Raw genomic sequence first — 22,139 nt, forward strand, 5'->3', positions numbered from 1 at the left:
GGCTTTTTCCATTGATTCCAAGTCAGTTTCTAGGAAAATCGATCTGATTCAGGATCATCAAGGACCTAGAATCGACTTAGGACCAGTTGACTTCTAGATTTCAAGGTCGGAATCGTCGGGTCCGCCTAGGAACCTCCGATCCTGCTTAAACAATTCTCCCTTCATTGAAGAAATAAATTTTGCACTTCTCGATATTCAAGTCATGGACTACAAATCACTTAACTAAGGCAAGTCCTTTGTTAGGCAAACTTTTCTAATTATAAATGTGGTAATCAACTTTTAGTTCTACAAATGAAAAAGAAATTCGACTAGCTTCGGTACCTAAGACTCGACTTGGAGCTATGGTGTATGCAATGTCCGGCGAATTGGGCCTGGCCGAGAAAGACAATTGTGTATTATAAGCAACACTTACAAATTAGGTTGAATTTACTCATTCCAACTAAAACTGCACATCCCAACTACGAATCTTTCTGCCTGCCTCTTGACTCTCTTGTTTCACCTTTATACCATGTTGAGATGCTTTATACCATGTTGAGCTGAGCATCTCGTTCGAGCTCTATTGCGTGTTCGATCACCTGAAAGGCTCTCTTCATAGATTACTCGCTATATGCTCTGTCTAAGCTCAATCTTGCTGTCAATGAGTTATATCCATCACTAGAAGTCTCTGCACGAGCACGTCCCTTTACTAAAATGGTGGAAACAGTTCTGATCTCGCACAACAATCTCTCTTTGAGATACATCCGACATGTGCTTCATAAAAGAATGGCAATCATGACAAATTCGGTTGTTCTTCATGACCCGTATTGTCCTACCATCTTTGAAATGCAGAAGGGGGAAAGCAATTGCCAACTTCTTGCTATGATAACTCAGATTGCTCTCCTTCTCCTCCTCTTCAATATCGTGCAGCACATTCGACGTCTGCGGTGTATAACCTCGAGGCTTCAATCTTTCGATAATCGAAGTTAGCACGTCCTTGACATTTTCCCACTCGGGGATGAGAATTTTCCCCCCGAAACAAACTCATGGATCTCCTGGTCAGCAGTGATCAAACTATACCCTGGACTTTTGCTTATTCTCCTACCTTTCATTAAAATTCTCATCTGAGCTTTGCAGTTCCATTTACCAACTCCCCCATAGGCATTGGATAAGAGGACATAATCGCCGTCGTGATGAGGATCCAGCTCATGAAGTCTTCCTCTCACTTTATCAGCTAAGGCTGCTAAGCCAAGACGGTTACGATTCACATAGGCTCCAAGCAGAGTTCTCCAGACAGCTAAATTTGGCATGATTGGCATCTTTTCGACAAATTCACACGCTTGCTCAACCAACCCGCCTCCACCAGAAATGTCAACCATACACACAAAGTGCCCAAGCGTTGGTTCCATGCCATATTCTTTGTTAATGCTTTCGAATAGTCCTCTCGGACAAATCCTGCGTGGCTGCAAGCAACTAAAACCGCAGAGAACGTTATATAATCCGGCTGCATTCGCGATTTCTTCATGTTATCGAACAATTTGAGGGCCTTATCACCCCGGCCATGCACTGCAAGCCCGTCGATCGCCACAGTCCAAGTCAACACGTTTCTATCGGGCATTTCATAGAACACCCTCATCGATTCATCGACCGAACCGCAACTGGAGTACATGTCTATCAAAGCGGACCCAACAGAAATCTTCCAACTCAAGCCACTTCTGCGAATGTAACAATCCACCCACCTGCCCAATTCCGGGCTTTTTTCCAAAACAGGTGGAAAAAACAAAATAATTACCAAATCAGGTGTTGACTTTTTTATTTACCAAATCAGGTGTCGCTCGGCAGTCATAATGCCGAGCGACACCTTGCTCGGCGATCAAACCGCCGGTCGGCGGGGGAAGTGGTGGCCCGCCCCCTGCTCGGCACTATTGGTGCCGAGCGGCAGTGGGCTGCCACACCAACCCATTGGCCACTTGATCCGCAATTTTTAATTAATTTTATTTTTCATTTAAAATATGAAATAATTTTCATTGATTAACTTTCCATCTAAATTTTCCCAAAAAAAATTTTCCATCTAAATTTGATTCTGCACATTTAATTGTTTATCACATAATTACATGAAGATATAGAATAAAAAAAATAAAGAAATGTTTCAAATTTCAAATTTCGGGTTTCAAGTTTCATGTCATGAAACCTACATGTCAAAATCCATTTTTTTTTTAATCCGAAACCTCCCCTATGTACTCTGAATTCTGAAATCTACTATGTTTTGACCGGTTGGAGGCTATGATGAAAGGTAAATGTGTTGTGCGGATAGAAATTTCGAGCTTTTGGTGGTACAAAAAAAAAAAGATAAATAGGTTATAGTTGGCATGATTTGAAAAAAATTTATGGCTTTTTTGAAAAAGTTAACTAGCAGAAACTATTGAGATAAAAGAAGTGAAAATTAAGTGAACGACAACGCAAAAGCCGAGCAAAGGTCACGGCGTAACGTGAAACGTGATTCTGATGGTGGTCATAGGCTATGGGGTGTCCCATGCTGTAAATGTATCTCGTACGAAACTTGAATTATGTCTAATTAATGGTTACAAGTATACGGAATAGAATGTATACGTAATCATGGTGGTTATGGGCTATGGGGTGTCTCATGGTGGTTGCATGTTTTATTATATCTCTTATTCCGGATTTGTTCTTGTTGACACCTAAATTTTGATTTTTTATTAAATTATTCATTTCAAGCATAAAATGAGAATTAGTTGTAGTTCTCACCAAAAATTAATTCCCCATGCATTGCATATTTATCAGTCATGTAGAGCTTAATTGAACATAGCAACTGGACCAAACTTAGTCTGAAATTTTCGACTAAGGCTAGAGAGTGTGCCGAAAATTCTAAGAGGGCTTGAGCCTATTTTCAAGTTTAATTCACCTCACTTTGCTCGCCTAATTGTTAAAGGCTTTTAATTAATTATTCATTTAATTAATTAAAGCCCAATTTGAGTCCGAGAATGCATAAGCAAGCCCACAAGAGCATGAAATTGGGCTAGCCCATGACAACCCCTCTTGTGGGCAAAATTATTGAGGAGTTTTAATGAGATCGGACTCTCGAAAATCAGAATTTTTAATCCGACGGTCGATGATGAGTCCTACTTCAACTAGGACTAGAAAACCCTTAGTCTATAAATAGAGTGCTAAGCCTAGGGTTTAAAAGGAGGCCAATCAATTGTAACATACGGCCAAAGAGAGAAGTCTTCTCTTCACGTTTTTAGGTTCAGGGGGGACTTCATTCAAAGCGCGGCCATTGTTGGAGGAGGCCAACTGAATTGAAAATACGGCAGAATTGTGAGAGGAGACAGATGTGAGGGAGAAAGTGGTGGAGTATGGAGGTGGATCCTTGAAGTGTTCTTCCTCCTTGTACCATTGGTGACACGTCTGACAATCCCAGGAGTTCAAGAAGCAACACGGAGTCCAATCTTCGTTGAAGCTTGCCCTGCGTTGTTACTACCTTCATCAAGAACGGGTCTCGGACTAGCAATCCTTCATAGCGGACCACCATGGGAACCAGCTCATCCCCGAAGGTTTTTTTTTAATTTTTTTTTTCTCTCCTCTGGTCAAATTAAGTGCTCCCTGTTATGCCTAGTCGAGTACAGGAATCGTTTAAAATTAAGAGTCCATCGAAGCCAATCCGCCATTGTTCAAGCTCGTTTGGTGCTCCTGATTCGCGCTGTCTCGAGCTGCTGTTCAAGAACAATTCTTTTGCTGTTTGGCCTCTGATCATGCAAGGTTTGGTGTTAATTTTTCTACTTTTCAGTCCCGATCTTGGCAGTTGTTTAGTCCGCTGTTCAGTGCTGATTTTTACCGCTGTTTTGCATCCGTTCGGCCCTTATTCTAGCCGCAATTTGGTATTGGAATCCCCTGTCGATTAGTGCTGGAATTTGCTACTGGTCTAGTCTTATTTTGTCACTGTTCTTAGTCCAAAAAGTGCTATTTTTTGGACGATTTCATTAGCTCAGCAGTGCAGATTTTTGCTAGCCGTTCGGGATCAAGTACCACACTTTTGAGCGCAATCTCTCCACTGATTAGGTGCTGTTCGAGCCTTGTCAAAGCCACAAAATCGCCTTTGCCAAAGTCCTTAACGCGTGCGGAATTCTCTAGATCAAGCCAATCATCCGAGCTTGGTGCGCAATTTTCGAGCAAGGTTTGAATTAGGAAATTCCAATTCGCAAGATAAGGTAAAATTCTACTCTTAGATATCAAAGTTATCTTGTTTGAATTTGTCCGGATTACTTGACATTATCCATAAGGATTTTTGCTTAAATTGGAAAATTAGAATCTTGAGCAAATCTTGTGGATATTATGCCTATCTCTAGAATATTTGACATCTTTGGTTGCTCTATTTAAAATTTCCGAATCCTAAGCATATTGGATAACATCTGTATCTCGGTTGGGAATTCTGAATATATATTTAAAATTCGAGGAATTATCTAAAAAATTTCAGATCTCGAGAGATAACTTTTCTTGAATTAAAAGATATCAATCTTTTGTGGATAGGAGCTTATCTCCTTGAAAATTCCGGAATCCTCTAAGGATTTCCGAAAATTCAATAAATATTTGAACATTTTTAAACAAAATTGCCTATAATATATGCTCCATTGTGCCTGCCCCTTCGGAATATTAAATTGCAAGCCTTAACCATGATCTTATGGGGTGGGACGGCAATTTAGTATAAGATTTCGTATTCCGCCCTTTGGCGAGAAGGGACGTTGATATCTTATACCACTATCCGCATACTAGCTCGAATCCTCGAGAATGTAGCAAACAAAATCTTGCTCTAGCCCGGATCTTCGGGAATGGGAAGATTTATCGAAAAATCAAATTTAAAGGTATATTATGGGCATTTTTGTTTAATTTTGTTCAAATCCATCCGGTTCAATTCAAAAATTCAAAAAAATAAAAAAAATGGAAAATCCAAAAAAATAAAAAAATGAAAAAATCCGAAAATAAAAAAAATGGAAATCAAAATCACAAATCATCAATCGGGAAAATGCATTTTCATGAAATTTGGTACCGAAAGGGTGTTAATTAAAAATTAACATAATCAAGTCCCCGAACCCTAAATCTCTGGTTGGCGGAAAATAAAGTATTCTCCCGTACTTTATTTAGGTATCTAATCTACCTACCAAAAAAGATTAGTGGCGGCTCCTAAATTAAAAATTAAACCTAAGTTGCGAATTGGTAGGGCTTGGGAGAGTCCGTATTAGGTTAGTTAATTCATCTAATTAACCTAATAATCCATTAACCTAAAAATTTATTTTTGGCTCGCGACAATTCTTAATGTTGATTACGGGTCGAGATTGAAGGCCATTAACAAGGGTCAGAGAAACTGGTTTGGGAAATCTAATGCACACCAGGGCCTCGACGAAATGTCCAAACCAATATTCAATCTTGAAAAGGTTGATTCAAGGTTTACTAATTTGATATTCATGTTTTTGCTTTTGAGTTGGTTCATGTTGATGTAAATAAACAATAGTTTGGTTTAATGAATTAAAATCGGGCTTCGGGTTTCATCTCATGAAAACGACATGTCGAAACCTTTTTTTTTTTTTTATAAATCCGAGGAAACCTCCCATGTGTGCTCTACATTCTGAGATCCGCTAATCGTTCGATCGATCCAATTTTTTGGATTTTACTCTGAAATAATTATCCCAGCTTATCTCATCCATGCAAATGCTTTTTGTCTATCTCTTCCATGTCTTTTCATGTTGAGACACCCAAGAGGGGCTGAAGGGCCATTCCGGGATGATGAGAATCTGAACTCTTGAGCGGACTTCAATTCGAATTCAGATGTTTTGAGTTCCTTTCCTTGGATCTTTCTCTGTAGTCTATGGTCTCCTCGACCCAAAATAAATGGCATCTTCCGCTCCCCGAGCGTTGTCTCTCGAGCATCAGGGAAAGAAGAAAGTGACCCCGTTTTTTTCCTACTTGTGCGGCCAGCCTGGGCAAAAGAAGAGGTTATTTCTTCTATAGGGTATTGCGTGATCATGTCGAGTGATGCGATGTCGAGGAGTGATGGCCCTATCAATGCTCTTTGGCACACTATAGAGCACTAATATACTAAAGCAACATCCATTATTCGTGCTCAATCACGTGAATTTCTTCAAATTCCTAAGGAGGGAACTTTTTTTTTAGGCTATATAGATGGAAGATCCTAGCGGTGGTAGGTGCCGGAGGCATGGTGGTGATCTTGACTGCGATTTAGTGCGAACTATCACATCAATCGGTCGAACTCGAGTGTCGTGTTGCAATGGCTTAGGCAACTTTTATGGTGGAAAGATTGAGACATTCAAGGACAAAACTAGAGATTGAAACCGGACAGAGAATCCTCGGTTATATTGCTTGTTTGTTGGCTGTATTTGACATTGGAAGAACATTAGGTATTTGGAATCCTAAGAACCTCCGTTTCCCTTGTGATTTTCAAAGTTGGAGCCCACTTGCCATGTTGCCCCTTGGACGTGTCTTCTTCACATGACAATGTCCAATTAATCATTGTAATCTTCCTAGTTATAAATAAAGGCGCTTTGTATACAAGTTGATTGACTAAAATAGGATTGCGCTTTGTTCACTTCTTCTTTCACTAATAAATTCCCTTTCATAGTTTTTAACCACTTCCTCCTTTGTCCGTCAACCGCGGACCTCGGCAATGGCTGGTCGTGCAGCGATCGGCCATTACGCTGGCCGGTGAGCTCGATGCTCGGGGAATTTTCGCAAGACCCCTTGGGCTTAATTTCCCCAAGAAGGAAGAAGGAGACCGTAGCTGCGATTAGTTTATCCCCGTGGGAGTAAGACCGTCCAATAGAGGAAGAGGGTGAAAAACTAAGAAAAGGCTCAAGACATGAGTGTCGATGGTAGAGAAAGAAGAAAAGGAAGTGGGCACGGGCACAAAGAGCGAGTGGACCCACGTAGGTGTGCTTTGCTAGCTAGGAGGGGCCGAAGGGCCATTCCGAGCTCCGTTGGTCGGGGCCCATTTCTTTTTGTAAGTTAATCTTAATTTTTTTTCTAATTTTTCTCGATTTGTAAAAATGATTAAGAGTTGAGTAAGAGAAATATAATAAAAAAAAACATTCACTCAATTAAACCAAATTTAAATACAACTATATCTTCTAGTAATTTGTAAAAAGAAAATTACACGTTATAGTGCCCTAATAACAAGTATGCACAAAAGTACATCAAGGCGAATGTGTAACAAATTTGATATCTCCGGTGGTGTAGTTTTCCTCACCATAATTCGGATGATACGGTGTCATTGTTGTCCTCTTGGTCATATTTATAATGTCGTTGCTAATTTGGCCAGTGTCCCACATTGGATTCCCTCTAGGTCACAACAGGATAATGGTTGTTGGAATTTATTATTATTATTATTATTATTATCATCTTCAAAGGTTGTTGGATTGATAATGCTAACAATGCACCGACGCTTTGCTTTCCACGCATCACATGCATTCTTGACTTATGATGTTGACAAATGTTTTTTTTTTTTTTTGGAATCTATTGACTGCAATTGGTGTTCACATTGTATTCTCGACTTGGGCTGAAAGATGCATTACTACTCCCATATTATACTACTTTAATTGTTTGTGATGACAGTACAAGTTTCCACTCGCTCACTTATACTTTTCTAATAATCATATGATCTTCTTGAATGGAGATTAGTGTTTTAAAATTGCTCCATCTAATGCTTTTCTTCCACCATCCTCTTTTGATGCATAGGGTTTACGGTTTTTGGTGGTACAACAATTTTTAAGGTTTTACTGATGAACAAAAAAATTACGTATTTGTGTTATCATGGGCACCGTTTCCGTGGTTTTTTATTTTTTGGTGTTTTCTTCAAATAAATAAAAATGGATACGTGTGGAAACACGACATATAATTGCATAAGATATACAAAAACACGAAATCTTCATAATAGATAACAAGTTAATTGCAATTACATGTACTAACGATGTCGTCTTCCTACATGACCTCCTGTTCCGCAATGAGGTTGCCTCCATTGATCGGGCGGCCTAGTGTCATACCGACGAGAACGAGGGTCCGACCAAGTAGGATGTCTCGATGACGAAGGCATATTTTGTGAAAATATGCTATACCCTTCTGTAGGAGGGATCGGATAAGAATGAGAGAAATCGGGTCCATATTCTGAAGGAGAACTAGCCGGAGTTTGCGGATGTTGATCATCAAATGTTCCGGCGAACCGGGTGAACCCCGTATCGAAATGCTGGCTGAACCCCGGAGTGAACTCGGGAGCGAAATCCGTTGTATGATATTCCATGGAATGCGGGACGACATCATCATATGTATGAGCTCGAGGATTTCTCCGGGTCGGGTGAACGGTCTCGGGGGGGTCATCCTCCTCGCCCGGCATAACGGGTGTTGCTGTAGTTGCTGGTTGAGGTGCTGGCATCATTGTTAGCCGCCGCTCCTCATTCTAGGCATATAATATTGCCCTAGCTATCGTCCTCACTTCTTCCCAAGCCTCAAGAGATTGACCGACCGAATCCATGATATGTACGATCCGTTCGACGCCGTCACCTAGTAATGATATCAAAATTAACAAAAGTTATCAATATATCAATAATTTATGTTACTTAAAATAAGTAGTGAAATAAATTGAAATTAAAATGCACGAACCGTTGAACCCATTGTAGCTCCCGCAACTGAAATCCACTTTCTTGTATGTCGACGGAACCACTCCATATATCCGGAATGAAAGTGGAGTGTTTCCATGGAGTGGTTCCGTTGAATGTCTACCCCGCACTATACGTTCGACACGTCTGTTCCACAAATCGATCCACCGTCTGTGCTTATTCTCCCAATCGGTCTTGGGTGGCATGTTATCAAGACCATGCAAGCCACTATGATCGTGAGGATTCTTAGGTATTGGCTGCTGCAACCGAAACTGCCGAGGTACACGGTGCGGATAGTGCCACTCAACTATCCAATGACGGATGAGTGGGACTTTCGCCCTCCAATAGTTTTGTCCGTGAAAGCAGTAATCTGGTACATCTTCTTCAATTTCGTCATACGGCTCACAAATAATCTGTTATCGTAATGAAATATATCAAATTACACCAAAGCTAAATTTAAAGATTAACATGATATTGAACCCACTCGTTGCTATCATTACTTGCATCATCGGTCCCCATTCGATCAAATTGGTAGCACGGATGTGTCACAGTATGCGTGGGGACGTCGGTTGTAGTTCGGCCTCGACTCCAGCTTGTGAAACATAAAACATTAGATTTCATGTACTATACGCACCGCAAAAAAATTAATGACGCACGAAATGAAAAAGACAATACATGACATACCGACCACCGAAAGGTGCATCCGGGAAAGGAGCGGCGGAAGTTAGACCAGGGGAGACACATTTGAAACGCTCCCACACCCAAATCTGGAGTACATGTAGGGTACCGCCCATTTGCCTCGCATTTGGATCGGTTGCACGGCATAGCTCCCGATACAACCATGCTAGTGCTGCTGAACCCCAATTGTACTGTGTAGGGGCCTCGATGTTCGCCAATAGTGGGAGAAATAGCAAACTAACTCGAGCACCCGATTTGTCCGCGAAAATATATCCTCCAATCAGGCGGAGAACGAATGCCCTAGCATGATATAGTACAGTGACCTCATCGGCATCTTCCGGAAGATGATGAAAGTTTTCACTCAACCATCTTAAATTTATTTGTGTGCCGTACGGTTGAGCTGGCCGAGCACCAAGCGATTGATCACAGAGAGCGCCCCAATTCCAATCGGTAGGGCCAGTAATCGCAAGTCCCTCGATAGGAAGCCCCGTAATTATCGTAATGTCCCGCAACGTGATCGTAACTTCACCTTCCAGCATATGAAATGTATGGGTTTCAGGCCTCCATCGCTCGACCAATGCTGTAATCAAATGCCAATCAAACCGGACAAACCCCATTTTATAAACACCGTAAAATCCCGAATCTTGCAGATAAGGGACTATTCGCGGATCAAGTTCACCTACGTGTTGCGCCGCTCGCTGATATCTAAGAACTGCGGTTGCGAGTATCTGCAAAATTGTCACATGAACTATCGGTGACAATTTTCATAATGAGCCGAATTAATGACGGTTAACATGCTAAATTTTGCAATTACCTCGGCGTCCCATAAAGCTTGTGATATGTGTCCGGCTTGCCCCCTAAGTAGTGAATCAACCTCGGGCCCTGGCTAAATGTGACTCCTCCGTGCCATATCAACAAAATTGAGAAGAATAACAAAATTTCGTAATTTTAGTGAGTGATCGAGGAAGAGCGCGAGGGTTGAGTAAACAATCCAAGGAAGATAACCGATGATGAGGAATGAGAGCGCCTTCGATTCTACTTAAAAAGTAGAGCTGAAGGCTACTCTACATCGCCCGTGAAGGCGCCGCAGAGGCCTCCCACGGGTGCAGTACCATTATTGGTACTACGGCTCATGTGAAGGGATAGCCCCCTCCCCCCTACGGCCTGCAGCGCCAATAATGGCCATGCAAGATTAGGGGGTGGGGGGCAACCCCTTATTACGGCTGCAGCTAGGGGAGGCCTCCCCTCCCCCGACGCCGGAGCGCCGAAGGGCACCCCCCCTGACGCTGCTGCGCCCGTGGTACTGCGGCTGAAGAGGGGGCCCCCTCCCCCCTCCCCCGCAACGCCATTATGGCGCTGCAGTCTAGTCTCGGGGAGGCCCCCCCTCGGCGCCATAATGGCACTGCAGGGGGGGGGCCCTCCCCCTAGGGCGCAGCGTCATCCGTAGGAAGGGGTGCCCCCACCCCCTATTATTGCCGCGCCATTATTCGCGCTCAAGCACATCCACGGGTGTTCTGACCTCTCTTTGATCGTGTTTAAAGCACAACCGAAGCCCCCCTCTCTCTCACTCTCGCACTCTCCCTCTCTCGTGTTCCAACTCTCGCATTCCCTCTATTTCACACAAAAACCTTCTCGGTTGCCTTAGGCTCAGAAATTGTTGCACTCTCCGTTGCTTCGGTAAGTGCATATTACAGTGTGTGTTTTTTATATTTGTTATTAATATATGCGTTATATTGAAATTAATTTTTGAAATTTTTTTTTCCGGAAGTTGTGATTTGGTGCAAAGCCAACCTTATTGCTCGGTGCATTCTCTTGGCGGTTAAGAAATATTCATTCGGCACGTGCTCTCCATCGATAGTTTGAGGTTAATTTCGTTGTACCCTTTTTTTTACGAGTTTCGTAAGTATCGATTTATTTTTTGGGTTGTTATTTATATGTGAAATAATTGCAACATTTAAAATTTATTGAATTTTATTTTTGGAAACATTTCTTTAGCGGAATGTTTTTTTCATTTGATAAATTGCTTGTTCTAATGTTTCGTAAAATGTAGCCGCCAAATAATTTATAATTTGTTTAACGGAATGGCGTCTACATCTATTGCGATTGTGCATTGGGGAGGTAGAATAGTGCAAAAAGATTATGGAAATGATTACGAAGACGGAGAATCTACCTGGTTCGAGTTTGCAAACATATGGACATTAGATGTATTACGTGCTACGATTGAGAGCGCGTTGAATATTACCGGAAACCAGTACATTCATAGCATCATCTATAGATACCCAAATGTCACACAAGGGTTTGTCGTGTATGATATAATGGACGTGCGTGATGATAATATCGTTCGGATGATCCAGCGGTTTGCCAATCAGACTCTTGGAATGGGGTTTGTAGTGTTTTATGTCATTGTAGATGAACACCAGGTGATACATGATTACCATACGGGGGAAGGGTCCAATGTTTGTTAAGAAGAAGAAGAACAAGAAGGAGCAGAAGAAACAGAAGAAGAAGAAGAAGATGCTGTGCGTAATCGATTGGGTGAGCCGATGATAATAACGATAATAATGATGATGATGGTGATAATGATGATAATGACCATGATGAGGTTAGCGATGAAGACGATGATAGTTGGATGGACAGTGATGCCGAAGCTGTTGAATCTAACAATATGGAGAGTTACTATAACACGCAGTATAGTAATCCCATTCAGCTATTGGTACATTCACCGCCCTATTCGGAGATCGACTTTGATATGATGCAAGACGATACAAGAGCAAAGCCGGGCGGTACGGTATTTGATCCGTCGAAAGAATTTGCTGTTGGGCATATTTTTCCATCACGGGATGCGGTACAACTAAGCGCCAAAGAGTACTCAATGAGAAGAAATCATAGGTTTTGCTATGATACCACGAAGAAGAGAGAATATGTCATCAAGCGTGGTAATCCGAATGGACCATGCGGTTGGAGGCTCCGCGCTATCACAAAAGTGGGTGGCATGTTTTGGAAAATAAGTAAGTATAATGGCCCACATACATGCAGTAATATACATGCATCCGCAAATCATCCACACCTCGATCAAATGTACATATGCAGCTTCATCCAACAAATGGTCTCCGCCCAACCGGATATCAAAATCAAGGCGATCATGGCGGAGATTCAAGACAAGCTGAACTTCCAACCTACTTACCGTAAAATCTGGAAGGCCAAACAAATGACGATTGCCAAAGAATTTGGAGGATGGGATGAGTCATATGGTAGGTTGAGGAGGTACATGAACGCAATGATGGAAGAGAATCCAGGTTCTCATTTCGTGATCGAGGATCGCATGGCCGAGGATGAGAGCCGCACGGTTTTCGACCGCATGTTTTGGACTTTCGGGCAAACAATTGAAGGATTCAAAAGTTGTCGGCCTGTTATATTTGTCGACGGTACTTTCTTGTATGGAAAATATCGAGGAACGCTCCTTTGTGCGGCCTCACTTGATGGGAATAATCATAATTTCCTATTGGCATTTGCTGTTGTTGATAGGGAAAATGTTGACAAGCGGCGGTGGTTTATGAATATGCTGCGGAGATATGTCACCAGAAGGGATGATATTTGTGTGATATCAGACAGATATATCGGGATTCAACAAGCAATGCAGACAACACGGTGGCGTCCTCCACATGCCCACCATAGATATTGCATTCTTCATATTGTCAGCAACTACAAAAAATATTTAAAAAATCCCGACGGGATAAAACATGTTCAAATGGCGGGTAAACGTTGAATTTCGTGAATTCCCAACTCAAAACTTTTTTAAAAATTTTTACTATAATGTACCGATTATTGTTGTAATGTGCAGCTTACGCGAATCAATGACGGAAGTTCGATTTCATCACGAGCCGAATTAGGGAGGTTGATCAACCCACAACTGAATGGTGTGATTAGATTCCAAGGGAAAAATGGACAAAGGCTTATGATGGAGGGAAGAGATATAGGTCGATGACCACAAATTTGGTTGAATCGGTTAACGGGATGCTGAAACCCGTTCGTCGTTTGCCAATAACAGCCATGGTGGAAAAGATATTCAACCGGTTGTCCCATTATTTTGACACGAGGAGAACGATGTACACGATGCCGAAGGCCAACCAATGGCAATTTACGCAAATTGCGGGTAAAACGCTCCACAAAAATAGCGAAAAGGCAAAGAAGCATAAGGTAAGATGTTTCGACTACGAAAGAGGGATTTACGAAGTGAAAACCGCACGTGATAGAACTAGAGGATCCGGGGTCAACAAATACAAAGTGCATCTACACGAGCGAACATACACATGTGAGAAATTTGAACAGTTGAAAATTCCTTGTTCCCACTTAATTGCAGTATGCCAACTACATGCAATTGACTACACTGGGTTCGTAGATGAATGCTATACGTTGGACAAAACCCTTTAGTGCTATCGGTACATGTTTCATCCGTTAGGGCATCATGACTATTGGGATAAAGCTAATGAGTTGCCATTAGTTCCGGATCCAAGGCGTATTAGGAAGAAAGGAAGGCCTCGTGCATCTCGGATACGTAATGAGATGGAGTGGAGAACCCCGAGCGTGAGCGATTCGCGTAACTATTGCACGAACTGCGGGAAATCGGGGGACAACAGGCAAACATGTGCGCACAGATCGGCCCGGGATTAGATGACAGTTGTGTCAATTATGTAGAATAGTTTGATGACACTTTTGTAATGTTATAATACCGTTCAACAATCATATTTATTACGTTCATTTTTTTAGTTGATTTTTATATTACATGTGTAATTTTTTTCTAACATTACAATATCTCAATTGCGCGATACTTCATCATTTATGTGTACATATAATTACTTAATTAATCTACGGCCAATAGTTTCCTACTTTGTGCACATATAATTACTACATGTAATTGCACACATATACGTTGTCGGAGTATCCCTTCCCACCTCGTATGGAGCCAAAAATCTTGGGCATCATAGACTTTTCAAATGCAAAAAGAGAATAATTCAAACTGAATTAATCAAACCCGTGAATGGCGCTGCAATGCCCCCCGCGTGCAGACGCAACTAAAGCTACGTCTGCACACAATAAGGTGTAGGGGAGGCCTCCCATAGATGCTGCAGTGCCATTATTGGCACCGCAACGTACTTGGTTTCTTTCTTTATTTTTGTCCCTGCAGTGCCATTATTGGCCTTGCAACGTACTTGGTTGGGAGAGGCCCCCCAACCAAGTACTCGGTTCCGTGCTTTGGGAAGTAACATGACCTCTCTCTCTCTCTCTCTCTCTCTCTCTCTCTCTCTCTCTCTCTCTCTCTCTTTAGGGGAGGCCCCCCTACCGCGGCTCTGCAGCACCCGTGGGCGGTGTTGCCGAGCAGGCCCCGCCGCGCAGCAACACCACCCACGGGTGCTGCAGAGTCGCTGGGGGGCCCTCTCCCAAATTTCGCAAAATAAATTGGACGAGAAGGAAGTCGGTTTCGGAGCCCAAAAACAAAGTTACTCTCCGTCATTTTCTCTCGTTCTTAAGAGCTTCGTGAAAAAAAGGAAGGAGAGGATGGTTTCGCTCGTCCAACAAGACCGAGCCGCCGAGTGCGGCGACTACCCCCCTGCTACGGCCAAGACGGGGATTTTGCGTTCGTGGCAGCTAATCCGGTGAAGGAAGTGGTACGCATACTCCGGCCGTCCTAGACATTTCGTCGCTAATTTCTCGTAAAGGTTCACTTGTTATCGCTGTTTTTCACAACCATCACAATTTTGGTTTCCATTTTGTGAGAATTAGCTTGATCGGTTTTAAAGGCCGTACATTTTTAAATGCCTAAAATCCAAATAAGGTTTGAGGTCTACCCCGATTTTATGTTCGTGCAGGCGATTGTCCGCCTCCAATGCGGAGATATTGGTTTTAAGGAGACTTTGATATATTGTAACGACCGTAAGGAATACGCTGTCCACCGGTAAGTTCGCCCCTTACACCCTCTACAATTACATCACATAATGATACATGTGCGCGCTCGTGTGCATGCATGCAAGAGAATGCTCGCCGTTAAAAATTTTGACTGTCGGCCTCATTTTTTTTTTTAAATCTGTTTTTCAACTATTGCCTAGAGACCGTAGTTTTCCATGGGGACGTTCTTTGGTTACGTGAGGATTGTCAATCCGAGATTGGAAAGCCTGACACGAATGGGGAAGGTTTTACTCCCACGGGGCGGAAGAAGAAGAAGAAGAGGAGGACTAAGAACCGGAAGTGGACGAGGGTGAAGAATGGAAGAAAGAAAAAAATGCTCAAGCCATGAGCATAAAAGGTATGAGGAAAGAGATGACCTCAATAGCCCCAAATCATTATTGTCTATCCACCTCGGGACTTTTCTTATCCCCGCTTTCATACATTCCAACCATCAACCGAAAGCATTTATCTAACAACATCTATTTTGCTCTACCCACCCTACGCTTTCTAATCAATTTTAGGTGGGAAGAAGAGTGGTTCTAGTCGTTCCGCGGTCGCTAATCTCCTCAAGATTCTTCCTAAAACGTAGCAAACATCGTATTCGGAATCCATCTTATATCGCTCCACACCCCGATCTGTTGTTTAATACGAGATTACTCCAATACACGTAAGCTAGACAATGACTTGAACCCTAATGAGCCTTAGGGTCTAGTCAAAAAGTCAACATCGGCTCGTGAAATTTGCCTCTTTCCAAGTACTAAAATGAACTTCGACCAACCCCCCCAAAAAAAAAAAAAGACGGCCTTAATGTCCTTTCAATGTTAATTAATCTCTTCAATATCATGTACATTGAACTTTTCAATTTGTTCGCCAGCCATGTTTTTTTTGCTCCACTTACACAAGAAAGCAACTTGGGTAACTATTGATTGACAAAACATGATTAAAATAAAATAAAAAATTGCAAATTGCATGTTCTGAAGAAGCCATTCTTTGAATAGCCGAAGAAGCATCTTAGTTTCTGGGCCATCTTTGATTTTCAGGCATAGTCAAAAGCCAATCTTCTTGATGACCTTTTTTTTTCTTTTTCCTTTTTTTCTCCGGCTAATCCTTTGCTTGGTTTCTCGGAGGCCGGTGCAAGTGATGACAGTCTCATTCGACAAGAGAATACCTTTTTATTTTTTTTATTTTTTGTGGCCCTCCTCATTCAAACATGAGGCACGAATATCATATGCTTTGGCGTGATATCGGTTGCTACATATACATACATAATTATAAGAATTCTCGCGATGCGCCGAAATCGCTATGCCCTTAATCCACGGGTTGTTAAATCAACCGATTGCATGTGAGAGTTCTTAGTTTGTCGTGTGATTTTTTTTTTGTTCGGATGAATTCAAGCTTCAGCCCTAGCTAAGAGTTTGGTTTCCTAAGATTAGTCAATTGTACGTGAATTTTCATAAGCACCTAGCCCTTTGGAGTGCGAGGATACCCCCGACCAAGTCCAAATGCATGCACATATGAAAATTACCTTTTTGCCCCTTTAGCTTCCATCATTTACATATCAACCTAAGCTCACTTGTCGGGAATGACCCCCTTTTCGTCTTTTTACTCTCGAATCAGTCCCTTCTCGGCAAATTTACTCTATATCTTCATGTAATTATGTGATAAACAATTAAATGGGCAGAACCAAATTTAGATGGAAAATTTTTTTTGGGCAAATTTACATGGAAAGTTAATCAATGCAAATTATCTCATATTTTAAATGAAAAATAAAATTAATTAAATTTGGCGGATCGGGGCGGCCGCCCGCTCGGCACTGGCGGTGCCGAACGGCCTCCGCTCGACATCGATGGTGCCGAGCGGGGGGCGGGCCAGCACTTCCCCCGCCGACCGACAAGTGTGTCTGCAGAGCCGGGTGTCGCTCGGCATTATGATCGCCGAGCGACACCTGATTTAGTAAATAAAAAAAGTCAATACCTGGTTTGGTAATTAGTTTGTTTTTTCCACCTGGTTTGGAAAAATGCCCCCCAATTCCAAAGCCCATAAGCTGGAAACCGCCGAGATCACGCTGAGCAGAGTGATCTTATCCGGTACAAAACTTTCCACAAGCTGCATTTTCTGAAAACAAGCTAAGGCATCGTACCCAGATCCATTATTCGCGTAGCACCCAATCAAGGACGACCAAACTCGCTCAGGCATTCCGTCAAACTCCTTTCTCGCGGACTCCACCGCACCAATACACCCGTACGCACCGATCAGCGCATTCTGGACATAAACGCCGGAGTCCACCCCGAGCTTCACGACTTGGGCGTGAAGCCCGCGGCCCATCTCCCGGAGGCGAGAGCAGGCCCTGAGGACGAAAGGGAAGGTGAAGTTATCGAGCGACACGCCGCGGCGGAGCATCTTGGCGAAGAAGGAGAGGGAGTGAGGAGGAGAAGAGTGGGAGTGGCATCTGACGATGGTGTTGTAAGCGACTGTATCGGGAGAGGAGACACGGGCGAAGAGAGAGCGGGCCTGGGGCAAGCTCTCGGGGGCCGATGCGGCGCATGATAGCAGGAGGTGGCGGAGGGAGTCGGCTTTCGCCTTGGAGGCCGGTCTTGATGATGAGGGAGTGGGAGCTTGTTGATATTGTTCATGGACGTTCTCGCAATTGGATTACCGAGTCCAATCGACCTTATGTTGAGACACATATGTTCATTACACATGGAGCTATAAAATTAACAGTACATTTATAGAGCACATATGTGATTTTAATCTGAATGGATAGATTCAATTTGACTTTGAAGCCTTCAACATCACCGATGGCCAACAAAGCATCGCCATCGTCTCGGAGTCGGACTTCAACAGCTGCAACACCGCCTCTCCAATCACTCCCTTCACTTATTCGCCGGAGGACTACGCCATCAACACCACTAGGATCGTCCACTTCATATGCACCCACAACTCTCATTGCTCACAGGGCTAAAAGGAGGCCGTCCCGGTTGGCACGGCTTCTGGCCCCTCCACCGCCATGGCTAGCATTTGGCAGAGCAACAGCTTGATTCACGGGCGGCAGTATGCAGATTGGAAATCAAGAGAGGAGACCACCGCAAATCTGCAACTTCCTGTTTGTTTTATCTCCGTGTTACGACACCAATAGAGCATCCAACGGTGACATATTTAGCCAGCATAATACATACGAAAAGTATACCGTTTGTTTCCTACCTTGGGTACCCCTTACAAATGTGACAAATTACATTGTACGTTTGATCCTAAACTGATGTAAAGTTAACAATGATATCAGTAACTCAACTTTTCATCTTCTTCAGCAGATGTAGGTGTATGAAGTGGGAAACTCGGCCATATGTCGGACCAGGTTCTGTGCCCCTCAATCAGCTCCTTCACAACTGAGGCAGCTTCCCCCACACTTGCTCGAACTTGATCTTTGCTGTCCCTCTCTTGAATGGTCTCCCCTCAACTTGAGAATCGACAGTGATTGCAGAGGGCACACCAAGCTCATCGGTTCGGTTCTCGCATATCTCTTCCCTATGGTGTTGCCTGTAAACATAGCCAGGGCACAGTAGCAGATGATCATCCAATGTAACTTTGGTGCTTTCATCAAGGTATCTTCAGTAGAGAACAGTAATGTTCGGTATGTACTCAGATATAAGAGAAAAATTAAGTAAGAATTCCTTTGAGAAAATAGTTTAAAGATTATTACTTTATCACAGGTTACGCATTTACTAGAAAATAGCATAGGAGGTCTAAACCTATTATTGCACTTTGAACGAGCATCGTTATACGAGGAAAATTGTCCAAAAAGTCCTAAACATATTAGTGCACTTTTGCCAATTCAGTTCTAAATCTTTTAATTTTGACAATTGAGTCCTAAATTTTTTGACAATTTATCAATTGAGTCAATCCGATCAACTTTAACCGAAAATCGATGACTTAGATGATCGTGGTGCCACCTATGGAGGCTGGCGGTGACTTGAATAATTTTTTAAAATATCTTTAAATTGAGTTCTTTATGTTTCTCTTTTTTTTTTCTTTTGTCTTTTCCTTTTCTTTCTTTCTTTCTTTTTCTACCAAGTTCGGCGTGGGCCAGGCTTGGAGAAAAAAAGGAAAAGAAATAAAGAAAAAAAATAAAAACCTTTTTTAAAAAATTAAGAAACTGGATGGACTCTAGAACTGAATTGGCCAAAGTGCAATAGATAGGGGTGTGCATGGTTCGGGCCGGTCCGGTCTTGATATAGAACCGGGAATCGGACCGGTAGTCCCGGTTCCCAAATTTTCTGGATAGGAGACCAGATCGGAACCAAAATGGCTCAAGACCGGCAGTCCGGTTCGGTCCCTATCCGGTTCCAATGGACCATCCATGCGATAAACATAAAGTACATTGCCTTGAGGCACACCTGTACATGTAATGTTAGTAGTTTGAAACTGTTTTTTTTTTGTAAGGAAGTAGTTTGAAATTGTTCGGAATGAATAAAATGAAAAAAGCCTAATAGGTTCTTGTTTACGTAGCAAAACCCGAAAACTGATACCCGTAAATTATATGATATATGAACACATCATTTATTCAATCAACGAACAAAAATTCTTGCAAAGTTCATAGTTGTGTAGATACCCCCTCCGTTCATCTTCAATTAGAAACCCCAAAGGAAGATGATGCAACGTAGTAAGAGATAGTCACATGATAGTTCCATTACAAAATCTTGACATCTGCAAATGAATTTGGATACAAATACGAATGACCCAGGAACTGAATTTCCAAAAGAGATGTTATATAAGTATGACAATACCGTGATTTTATGTGCGTGTGTGTATTATGTATTTTGGGCGGTCCGGTCCGATCCCATCCGCATGGAACCGAGGACCGAACCATCCAGTCACCGGTCCTATTTATTGGAAACGGGGACCGGGACCGCCCCCTCAAGAACCGAACCAACCCGGCCGGTCTCGGTCCGGTCTAGTTTGCTCACTCCTAACAATAGATTTAGTATTTTCTGAGTTTTTTTTTTTTAAAAACATGCAGCAAATTTGCCCTATAAGTTTGAACCTTTGGATATAAATATAATATTAAAACAACTACCCAATGTTGACGAGTCATTACTTAAATAGCACCGATACCGGCACGGGACACGATACAATATGGCAAGCCGACACGACATTCTAAAAAAATAGAGAATTTTGACATGTTGGGACACATTATATATTAGCTGTATATAATTATATGAGCGATGAATTTCTTCTTCTTCTTCAATTATATCACAATTAATTTTTTTTTGCTAACTGAGTATATTAATTTTGGGGTTGCTAGGTATATGACTTAATTATATATATTTTTGATAAATTTACCTTTTGATCCCTAATTTATTAAAAATGCTTAGAATTGACTTGTGCGTGTCAAAATGGCATGTTGGAATGCTGGACTCGCATGTCGCGGGCGTGTCGGGAGTGCCGATCACCGGTAGATCGCATGTTAGAGAGTGTTTGGAGAGTGTTGGAGAGTATCTAACACGACACATAAATCCCCAAAGAGTGTCGATGCTTCATATATCATTACATGAGATCACTAATGGAATTAATCAAGCAGCATTTTTTTAATGCTATTAACGATAATCGGTCAAGGATTACTTTTATCTGAAGTGAAAATTTAGGTTGACCACCTCTCGTAGCTTGGGTTTTCTCATTAAATGAGGTTAGATTATATAAGATAAAGCTATAGACATTAAGCTTGTTGGAAAGTCTACATCCGTCGTTGTTCAGTACAATTTACAGCTCGATAGATTGTCCTGAGTCAACTTTCGAGTAGCTGTCCCAATTAATCAAGTCTCGATTAACCAATACGACCCGAGACCAAAGCCCACTTAATTGGGAAAAAACCTACTTAAGCTTAAGCAAACGTAACGGACAGAAAATTTTCAGGAAAGTTCAAGGTGACGACGAAAGTGTATGTTTTGGGCATATAGGTCATGGCAAAATCCTACTCCCTCAGATCATGCAGAAAACACTTCCGATGACGATTGCCAGTAGGGCCGTCAAGAAAGCCCCACCAGATTCGAGGACACATGCTTCCTTCTTATTCCCGATTCGACCCGGATCTCTTTGATAACTCTAGGAATAGTGTTATGATTCGGCGCACAATCATAGGGAAGTAAAGCGTAAATCAGCGGAGAGAGAAATCGATATACGAAATTTTATCCTGGTTCATTATCAAATTAGGATTACATATAGATTCTACTATAATTATCATATCGCATCTTTCGTTACATCTCTCATTTATAACAGAAAAAAAAATATATATATAAAAGGTAGCTTGCCACATTCATTGTCATTCACTAGTGACGTACCATGGGCTGCATGGGCATGAATATCTTCATCCATAAAACTTATAAGGAAGTAGTTGAGGGGCGTAATTTTTTCATCCAAAAAAAAAAGGGAAAAATTCAAAAAAGGGCCCGAAGTCCTCATGTTTTCTCAAATAAGGGCCCTAAGTGAACATTGTTTCAAAAAAGGGCCCGAAGTCCTCATATTTTCTCAAATAGGGGCCCCAAGTGAACACTGTTTCAAATAAGGGCTTGAAATGACCTTAAAATCTCAAAAAAGGGCCCGATTCAAGGGTATTTTAGTCTTTTTACTTATTTAATTTTTTCTTTTTTATTATAAATTTTGTTATCTGTTTCCAAAAAAAAAAAAAAAAAAAAGAAAAACAGAGGAAGAAGTTTACGTTCACGGGCGGGAGGGCTGCCCCTCCGCTTGTGGCCATCGCCCGCCCGCCGCCGGTGGGGGGTCGGCGGGCTCGGCGAAGGCCGGCGGGGTCGCCGGCGACCCCGGCGGCCCCGCCGGTCGGGCGAGGCTCTCGGCCCTCGCAAAACCGGGAGAGGG

The 22,139-nt window shown here is 42.3% G+C and overlaps 1 pseudogene; it reads right to left on the reverse strand.

Annotated features, from left to right (window-relative positions):
- Positions 1 to 521: 521 nt before the first annotated feature.
- LOC115730276 lies at positions 522 to 17,905 on the reverse strand (annotated as a pseudogene).
- Positions 17,906 to 22,139: the final 4,234 nt, after the last annotated feature.

This window comes from Rhodamnia argentea, chromosome 5, assembly GCF_020921035.1.
Source record: "Rhodamnia argentea isolate NSW1041297 chromosome 5, ASM2092103v1, whole genome shotgun sequence".
Classification (NCBI taxonomy): domain Eukaryota; kingdom Viridiplantae; phylum Streptophyta; class Magnoliopsida; order Myrtales; family Myrtaceae; genus Rhodamnia; species Rhodamnia argentea.